At 44.6% G+C, this 9,473-nt stretch overlaps 1 pseudogene; it reads right to left on the reverse strand.

Moving 5' to 3' along the window:
• Positions 1-3,276: 3,276 nt before the first annotated feature.
• Positions 3,277-4,646, reverse strand: LOC125411819 (cyclin-dependent kinase 4 pseudogene; annotated as a pseudogene).
• Between the last annotated feature and the right edge of the window lie 4,827 nt (positions 4,647-9,473).

Here is a 9,473-nt window from a genome sequence, read left to right on the forward strand (position 1 = left end):
ACTCATTCCCAAAACACCTCAGCAATGTAACTTCTGCACAGGGCAATGGAATGACCGTGCTGCATTCCCCCACACCATGAGGCCTTAGCCCAATAACATTCACGCTTTGTTCTAACAGTCAAATTTATATAGAGTCAATGCCACAGAATTACCTGCTAAAAGATCACATAGGCACTTAGCAGGAAGGCAGCATGCCTCACCTTTGCTAACAAACAAATCTGGGCCTCTCCAAAACTGGTTATCACAAAAGAGAATCCAGGGTTCAGGGATGTTTAGTAACTTTATCTAATAATTTATATTATCAGGTATTTCCCCTTGAATGCTGGCTCTTTCCTGGGTCGGGCCACCTGTGTCAGGTTCTACCTATCCTTTCTGTGATTTTGATGTGCATATTATCATTATACTTGCTTATAGAATTTTCCAACTATGTCCATAAAAACTAGAAACCTCGTGGTGATCAGCCCTTACTCTACGTCTTCTTCTCCTTGCTACTACTTCTTCCCCTTACTCTCCTTTTTCTTTCTTTACCTTATTCTTCCCCTTCTTCTTGTCTGTGCCCCCTCACTTCACTACTGTCCCTCTCACAAAAATAAGGAAATTACAGAGGTAGCGTGCTTGAGTTAATTTATTTTTTAACCTTGACTGACATAGATTGTCAGCTCTTGAGGGGGTACTGAGGCTGGTACTCAAGGCCCCCCGACACTAGCAATAGCACTAGGAAAATGCCCCCTGTACCTCACCTGGACACCACAGTAGAGCTGGCTCTGATGGTAGAGGTTTAGGTGAGCTGATCCTGAGGGTCTAAAAGCAGGAGAACAGGCCTTGCACCTTGCTCATTGCTGTATAGGGTGAACTAGCCCATGCAATACCAGAGAGCTCACCCTGGTCATGAGGACAGGAAGAACTGACAAGCTGACCAATGTTGCAACTACCCAGGACCAGAACTAGGGTTATGTGTTGGCCTGCCCCAACATCCACCCTATCTGTGATCTACTGGAACACATGAAGGGACTGGTCCTGCAGATCCAAAGCTGCAAGATCTCCTTGACACAGGCCAACAACAGGATATACAAGAGGAGTCTCAGTGAGGGCCCAGCATGGATAGTGTAGCAGAAACCAGAGGACTCGAACCAGATCAATGACTCTTTTTGCGACGAACACTTGCATGTAAAGGTATATGGATTGCCTGTTCCCACCACTACTTAAGGGGAGTTGCTTGATCCTGTCTCAACTTAATGTGCCATTCTTTGTGTGTAAGCCCATGCATGGGAGGCCTGTCCCTTCTGGATGGAGATGGAGGAGCTGTGGATGGGGAGGAGGTTTATGGGAACAGGAAAGGGATGGGGGGAGAGGAGGAAAAGGAAACTGGCTGGTATGTAAAATACATGAAAAAGAATGTTATTTAAATAACAAATAAACAAATAAATAACAAAAATACATGAATGACATGGTTTACTCTGTGACTCACTGTATCACACTATAGGTTCCGTGACAAGACTTTTTGTTTTCTATCTTCTTTTCTCTTTTTTTTTTTCTTTATTTTGTTTGGCAGGGGTGTTGCAAGGGCAGATAGCAGATAAAAAGGGATGGGGAGCTGAATGAAATGGAGACGCATGATGTGAAAAACATAGAGTAAATAAAAATAAAGTTAAAAGTTCACTCTTTAACTCGCAGTGGATGCTAATGCCAAATATCTTTGTAACACATATTATGGACTAATTGTGCCCACAAATGTGAAATCTTTGCACCCCACCACCAGTTTGTTTGTCGTCCCCCTCCCCCACTCCATCTTTCCTTAATGAGAACCGATTAAACTTTTTCCTCTAGGCTGGAATAATTCCCTCATGTCAAGCCCATGCTCCATTTTCTTCTGGCTGAGACTCAAATGCACTGCCCAGAGGAGTGTGGAGGGTCAGAAGCAAAGCCCTGGCAAAGCCCTGTAGATTCCCAGCCCTCTGCAAAATGCAGGTCACGGGGCAAATGCTTTGTGCCTGCTGGGGATATCTGGCCCTGAAACTGGTGAAAATATTAAATTAAGATTTTTTTTATTGTGCCCCCAGCAAAAGCAGTTATAGAACCAGTTAAGTGTCAGAGAAACTGGAGCCTGAAGTTCAAACTCTGATTCTGGGCGAGTTCTCAGGACATTTGCCCTCTTATTAGCAAAGTGTTTTAATCACACCACATGATTCTTGGTCTTCCATGGAAAATGCCATCTTCTTTTTGTGTGCTTGTGGTTCTTGAATTTCACCTCTTTGTAGGTTCTTGTACTGAATTTGATAAAATATTAGCTATTATTGTAGAGAAATTCATACAGAGCAAACTCTTTTTATTGTTTTGTGTCTCATCATGCTAGTACTGGCTGGTACTAAGACTCCATGATAAATAATGATCATTTGAAAATTGCACAGATATCTGGCTTCTTGGTCATGCAAACTACCCTCCCCCTCTCTCTTTCTCTGTATCATCTACAAATTTTAAGTGTTTTTATTTAACACTGGTATTACTAATTTGGCACTGATATTTGCCAGATGTGACTTACTAAGTATTTGTTTTGAACTTGTTCAATTAAATAACAGTAGTAATTTATTTTTTTAACATTTGGACATTTAGAGATTTAAAAACAAATTTTAACTGTTTGCCTAACATTTCAATTAAACACATTTCAAGATCTTACATGTGTAATATACAGCCTCTCTATGGACCTAATCTTAATCCTAAAGATGAGAGGAGAAAGACCACCAACCCAAATCATTATGGTCAAATTAATTAAAGCATGTAATTAATTAAGCCAAGTTTTTCTTATTCGTGTACACAGGCTGCCTTCCCCTAAGGCAGGGTTTGAGAGGTCACATTGGCTGTGAGGGAGACAAAGCTTCTATAGCTCAGGGGTGGGGGGTTTCCAAATGGGAGATTTGGTGGACAAAATAGGAGAGGTTACAGGAGCAGAACATTAGCATAACACATTAGTACCTTCTGAAACAAAGACATGGTTGCAAGGTAAGCAAGACAAGGTCGTCATAGGTGGTAATAGAACCTTTAGAAACAAACGTAGAGTTTCAAGATGGTTATAAATAACTTTTTGAAGCAAAGGCATGATTGCCATTCCTAGAACAGGTGGTACAGAGCCATTTGTAATTAAGGTTGTAGATGGGGCATAGCCCAATCCTTGAAAAACAGAGGTTTAATGATAAACAGGAATAAACATAGTTTATTTTTACTATAAGATGTCCTTTAAGCCTAAGATGGCAGCAGACTGGTTCTTTTTTTCCCCCCGTATTTCCATATTTCTTTGTCTCGTTTTGCTGTATAAAAAAGATCCCAATATAAATCAGGGAGGGGAGAAGACAGATACACCCACCCTTTAGTGTAGAGAATGGGAGGGCAAGAGGGTAAACTTCCTAAGGAGAAGTGGGGAAGGGAATGGCATTTAAGGCTTAAAATATTCTCTGTAAAAAACTGGAGGAGTCTCCACAGCCCTAGAGGAAGGCAGAGGTTGAGTCTCGTGCTCAGGTGTCCAGAGATGAGGAAAGGCAGCCAGCCACTCTTCTCACTCTGGGTCACTTTCTTCCTTGTGCAGGTAAGAGTGCTGCAGGGCCCGGAAGGCAGAGATCCGCTTATGTGGGTTAAAAGTCAGCATCTCCAGCAGCAGCTGTGCTCCGGATTCCTCCATCTCCAGCACCACCGACTGCACTGGCCGAGGCCCTCTCGGGGAAAAGGCTCCTCGGGGCAGAGAGACCTCTCGAGGCCAGTCCTCTTCTGGAGGCAATCCAATGAGATCAAAGATTTTGCCCAACTGGTCGGCTTCCGAGTTTCCACAGAAGAGAGGCTTTCGACGGAACATCTCCGCAAAGATACAGCCAACGCTCCACATGTCCACAGGCGTGGCGTAGGTGGACTGCAGGAGGACCTCAGGGGCGCGGTACCAGAGTGTGACAACCACAGGGGTGAGGGCCATCTGGTAGCTGTAGATTCGGGCTAAGCCAAAGTCAGCCAGCTTGACGGTCCCATTGCTTGTCACCAGGATGTTCTCCGGTTTCAGGTCTCGATGAACAATGCAATTTGCATGAAGAAAATCTAGGCCGCTTAGAAACTGCCGCATCAGATCCTTGATGGTCTCAACTGGCAAGCCTGGTGGTGGGGCTTTGTCCAGGTATGTCTTTAGGTCCTGGTCTATGTGCTCAAATACTAGGGTAACCTTGATGTCTCGGTCAGTTCGCGAAGTAGCACAGACATCCATTAGCCGTACAACATTGGGATGTTCAAAGGCCTCCAGCCTCCTCAGTAAGGCCACCTCACGAACTGTGCTGATGGGAAGGCCCCCTCCAGCTCCTCCTCCGTTAGGAACTCTCACACTCTTGAGGGCCACAAAGTGGCCACTGTGGGGATCCCGGGCCTTGTACACCGTCCCATAGGCGCCGACACCGATTTCAGCCACTGGTTCATACCGAGAGGTTGCCATTCTCAGAGCAGGGGATCTCCTTACGCCCGGCCGAGAGCTGGGGAGGTGGCCCTTTATCTGGGCCCGGGAGCCGGTTCCTGCGGCGCCATACACCGGGGATCGGTCCCGGGCAGCTGGACGCTACGGGCCAGACCATAGACACAGGCCGCAAGCTAGAGAGGCCCCCTCACCCCCCCAGACTGGTTCTTCATTACATGAAAAACTCTCTCATCTCTGTGTAAACTACACAGACCAGGGACTTTTCTGTGGTGAAGTCAGAGCTTGCCAGGCTTATGACAGGCATACGACAGAGAACCCGTATGTGATCATCGGCGGAGGATCAGCTTTAGGACCTGGAACCCAGAAAAGCACAAGGTGAGGGTAAGGTGCATAAGACAGCTGGGACTCCGCACCTGCGGGGCTCAGAGAGACAAAGAGCCTGGTAGTTCCAAGAGAAAACTATAAATTGTCCTGTGGAGACTGAGAAATGGATCCCTCCGATTACCATGGGCCACCAAAGCACTTACAATCTCAGTTTAAGCAAATTTAAGAAGCACCATGGTGTTCCTGCACAGCTTTCTAGCAATTTGTGGACATCCATGGCTTTTGATGGTGACCTGCAAACTATTAAGTTTCTACAGCGTTAGCATAAACCTTGTTCTCATTTGAGTTCAGGGAGAGGCCACTTTCCAGAGAGCCATAATGGAAGGTTAACCACCACCTACTGGATCTGCCCCAGTCTTCAGGCAAATTAGGAAAAGTCTTGGTTTCTGGTAGTCCGTCTGTGGGAATCTCCACACCCATCCAGCACTATAGAAATGTGGTGCCTCTGACATATGCCCTGCCTGCTTCTCTACATTTGGACTTCAAAGTCACCTGCGCTAAATCTTACAGGAGCTGAACTCTGTGTGCAGGGCTGGGTTAGCATCCTGGATTACCTCTTACTTGAAAGTGATAGGGCCGACTAGTTAATCTACGCTTTTGTCAAAGGAAGGTTGAGATTTTTGTTCGCTTTTGAGTTTTACATTTATTGGTGTGTATGCACATGTGTAAATGTCACAGCTCACATTTGGACATCAGAGGACAACCGTTAGGAGCCTGTTCTGTCCTTGTACCATGTAGGTCTTGAAGCTCAAACTCAGGTTCTCAGGCTTAGTAGCAAGCACTGTTGCTTACTGAGACGTCTGACAGCTAAAAATTAGTTTTTCTGTGCTCTATGTTTACTTAAATGAAGCAATACAATCAAAAATTTACCAAAATAATAGTAATCAAAAGTAGTAATTCATGTGAATAGTTAAACCAATTAGGCACACTGCTTAATTTTTAAAGTATTTATTTTTCTTACATTTTTATGTATATGTGTGGGTCTGTGCACATAAGTACACAGGCCTGTGTATCAAGAGGAGTTGCTGTATCCTTTGGAGCTGGATTTGAAGGCGTCTATGGGCTACCTGAGATGGGTGCTCAGAACTGAACTTGAATACTCCACATGAAATCTTAACCTCTGAACCATCTCCCCAGCACCAATTAATTTCTTCTTATTCAAACATTTTTTCTACCATCTCACAAATGAGCTTTAAAAAATTGTTGTCTATAGCTCAATGTAAGAAATACAGTTAAGACTTCAAATTGTGTTTTTTTCTCCTTCTGAAATTATAGAGTAACCATTTCAAATTCATTGCTTTAAAATTGTGACAGTTCTATTGAAAAGAAGCTGATAATTAAGCTATGTATCTGAAAAGAGCATCTGCCACCAGCTAGGAGAATATCCTCACATCCATGTACCATGTATGTGAGGAACATGTACCATGCTCAAGAGGAGCATCTCACACATCACTGAAACTCACTTCATTGTGCTCTCAGTCCTGCCACGCTGCTTCAGTGTACCTTTTAGCCCTTGTGTGGGTGTACTCTTGCTGTAAACTTCTTCCAAGGTTTTTCATAAGAAGAAACTGGGGACAGCTACCCCCTGAGATATTTTACTGGGGAAAAAATAGACGTTTTACCACTTTGTACTTAATATGAAATTATGTAGTGCATTTGTTTGAGGGCCTCTGGTTCACCTAGAGCTTTGACAAGTGTACTTCTTTGACACTGGGGTGATGGTTAAGAGAGCATGCTGCTTTTGCAGAGGACCTGGCTTTGGTTTGTGAAAAGTGTTTTATTAGTGTTGCACCATGCAACAATGCCACGAAGGACATTTTCTTGGATACTTTGAGCACATCCATTTGTTGTGCTTTATTAGATGCAAGTGACTGATTCTTGGAGAATTTAGCTGAATAGCTCCACTAAACATTCCTTCTCTAAGACTTAAAGTTAATGACAGTGTGATGGAGGAGGGTTATCTGTCTATTGTGTTATTTTCATTGGTCAATAAAGAGACTGCCTTGGCCCCTTGATAGGACAGAAAATTAGGTAGGTGGAGTAAACAGAACAGAATGCTGGGAAGAGGGCTACGAGGCAGAAGCCATGGAGCCAGTCACCAGGTCAGACATGCTGAATCTTTCCCGGTAAGCCACACCTTGTGGTGCTATACAGATTATTAGAAATGGGTTAATATCAAGATATGAGAGTTAGTCAGTAACTAACTCTCTAGAGATAATGGGCCAGGCAGTGTTTAAATGAATACAATTTGTGTGTTGTTATTTCCGGGGCTAAGCTAGCTGTGCAGGAGCCAGGCGGGATGAAAAGCAGGCCTGCCCGCAGCCCCTCACTACAACAGTGGTTGACATATTTTACTGGAAGTGTATAATCTCTGAATGTAAAGCTTCAATGGGAAAAGAACAGTTTTCAAGGAAGACTGGGAATGATGCATTCTTTCTTAAAACTGACCATACAAACATTTTGGTAATCATCAAAATCCAAGCTATTTAATTGCACTTAAGCATGGCGATGAACATACTTAAAACCCTAAAAGAGTATTGGTTATACATATAACACACATTCCAGCTAGAGAGATGGCTTGGTAGGCAAAGTACCAGTTTTGAAAGCATGAGGACTTAAGCCCCCCAGAATCCACATACAAAACTGGCATGGTGCCACACGCCTGCAATCGCAGCAGTGATGACGTGAAATGTATAGGCAGGCAGATGGACGCTTACTGACCACCTAGTCTAGCTCACTTAGCTAAATTACAGGCCAATGAGAGATCTTGTCTCAAACAATAGAAGGTAATCAAGGACCAACACTGGAGTCTGTGCTCTGACTTTCACATGCGTATACATCCATATACACAAGCACCCACTTACATGTGTGAAACACATACACACACACACACACACACACAGAGCACAAAACACATACCAAGCAAAAGCAATGAAAAAACATCACCAGCAATACCTAGGCAAACCTCACAAATTCATGGCTTTGTAGACAGAAGTGATCGGTGTGGCTCTGTTTATGGCGGTATTCAGAACACCAAATCTTTCTATGTACTTCGTTTTAGAGGTGACTAGCCTGTCACCACGATTGACTTCTTATTTTCTTCTTCCATATGGCCCATAACAAAAGAAAAACTTTTTTTCTTAGTACATTTGAAACAGTACCCATTAAACCCGCCTGTGAAACAGAGACAGCAGAAGTTCATGGAAATAAAGGGCAGACAGTTGTGGTTTTATACCAAGTGTTTACATTCAGGTAGTAGAGTCCTGAATTGGTGTTTAGGCTGTAATCACTATTCCAGAGCATTTCAGAGGGAAAGTCGGAGGTGGGCAGTGTCCACTATAGCTATCTCCAGGGGCACAGAGAGGGGCACATTGAGAGCAAACAGAGAGCCTTTGGAACCTGTGGGAGACATGTGGGACAGTCCACAAACACCCAGCGGCCCCTGTCTTCTCCCTCTTTTTCATGCCCACAAAAACAAATTGTTCTCAAGTCAGGTGGGTTCTGGTCCCACAGTTGGAATGTTCCTGCTCTCTCTGGTCCCACAGTTGGAATGTTCCTGCTCTCTTTGTTGTCAAGTTTAAGCCACCACCTGCCTCTCTCAAAATGCCAAAGCAATGTTCTGCATGTCAGAGAACACAGGCCTTCTGAAGCAGAGAGGGCTGTGAGCAGAGCAGGAACCTACTCAGACTCCCAGCACTGCCCAGACTGGAGGTAGTCTGGCAACTGCTGGGTTGCATGGGTTTTCTGTTACCTAAGTCCCACTGCCAGGTCACAGGGAAAATGACTCCTGAGTCATGGATGTTCTGCTCCTTTTCCTCAGTCAGTAGCACAGATCACGTATTAATTACACCCACTTCATTGCCGTGTGAGATCTTCCCTGCCCTCAGACCCTTTCAGAGTAGATATCTAGTCTTTCCTAACAGGGCTGAAATTTTCCTTAGACCTCCCAGCCACACTGCTTGTTGCCAATATTGATGGATCTCTTGTCTTGTCTGAAGGATGGTTTAAGCCACTGCCTCTGTATCCTCACTCACCCCACTCCCCTTCTTCTCCAAGACGCAACCCTGAAGACCCTCCTGGTCCTCACTCTGGACTTCCCACTGCTGCAGCTTTCACTTTCAAATATGGAAGATGATGTAGAAACTCTAATTTCTGTCTCCTGAATATCTCAGTGGCATCCAGCTGCTCAAAGGATAGAGTCTCCTGCCCTAGGCAACCTCCCAAGTATGCCCCCTCAGTGGCATTACCTCACACAGTGGGGGCCCCTTCCCAGGTCTCATGGAGAAGGCAGAAGTAACTTAATCTTTGGATAGAAGTCTGTGAGCTGGTGGGCTGCACTCAGTAAAGCCAGATGTCAACACACATTTTCTTCCTCCACTGGCCCACTCACCTGGCCCTCAGCCACTTAACTTGGTCTGATCCTATTGGATGAGTCCTTCAGGTCCTGTTTACTGTTGGAACAGTTTCTGTGTGGACGCTGAAAGGGGCCTTGGTGAGAGGGCGTGTTTTGATTACATTTCCGTGTGCTGTCGTGACCTAGGTTTATAAGTCTCCATCTACTCTGCCTCCTTTTATGGAGACTGAAGTTTACAATGCAGCTGTTGCTAGCCTGGAACTAGCTATGTAGACCAGGCTGGCCTATGATTTATCT

Source organism: Myodes glareolus, chromosome 22 (assembly GCF_982192425.1).
Source record: "Myodes glareolus chromosome 22, mMyoGla1.1, whole genome shotgun sequence".
In the NCBI taxonomy this organism is placed as follows: domain Eukaryota; kingdom Metazoa; phylum Chordata; class Mammalia; order Rodentia; family Cricetidae; genus Myodes; species Myodes glareolus.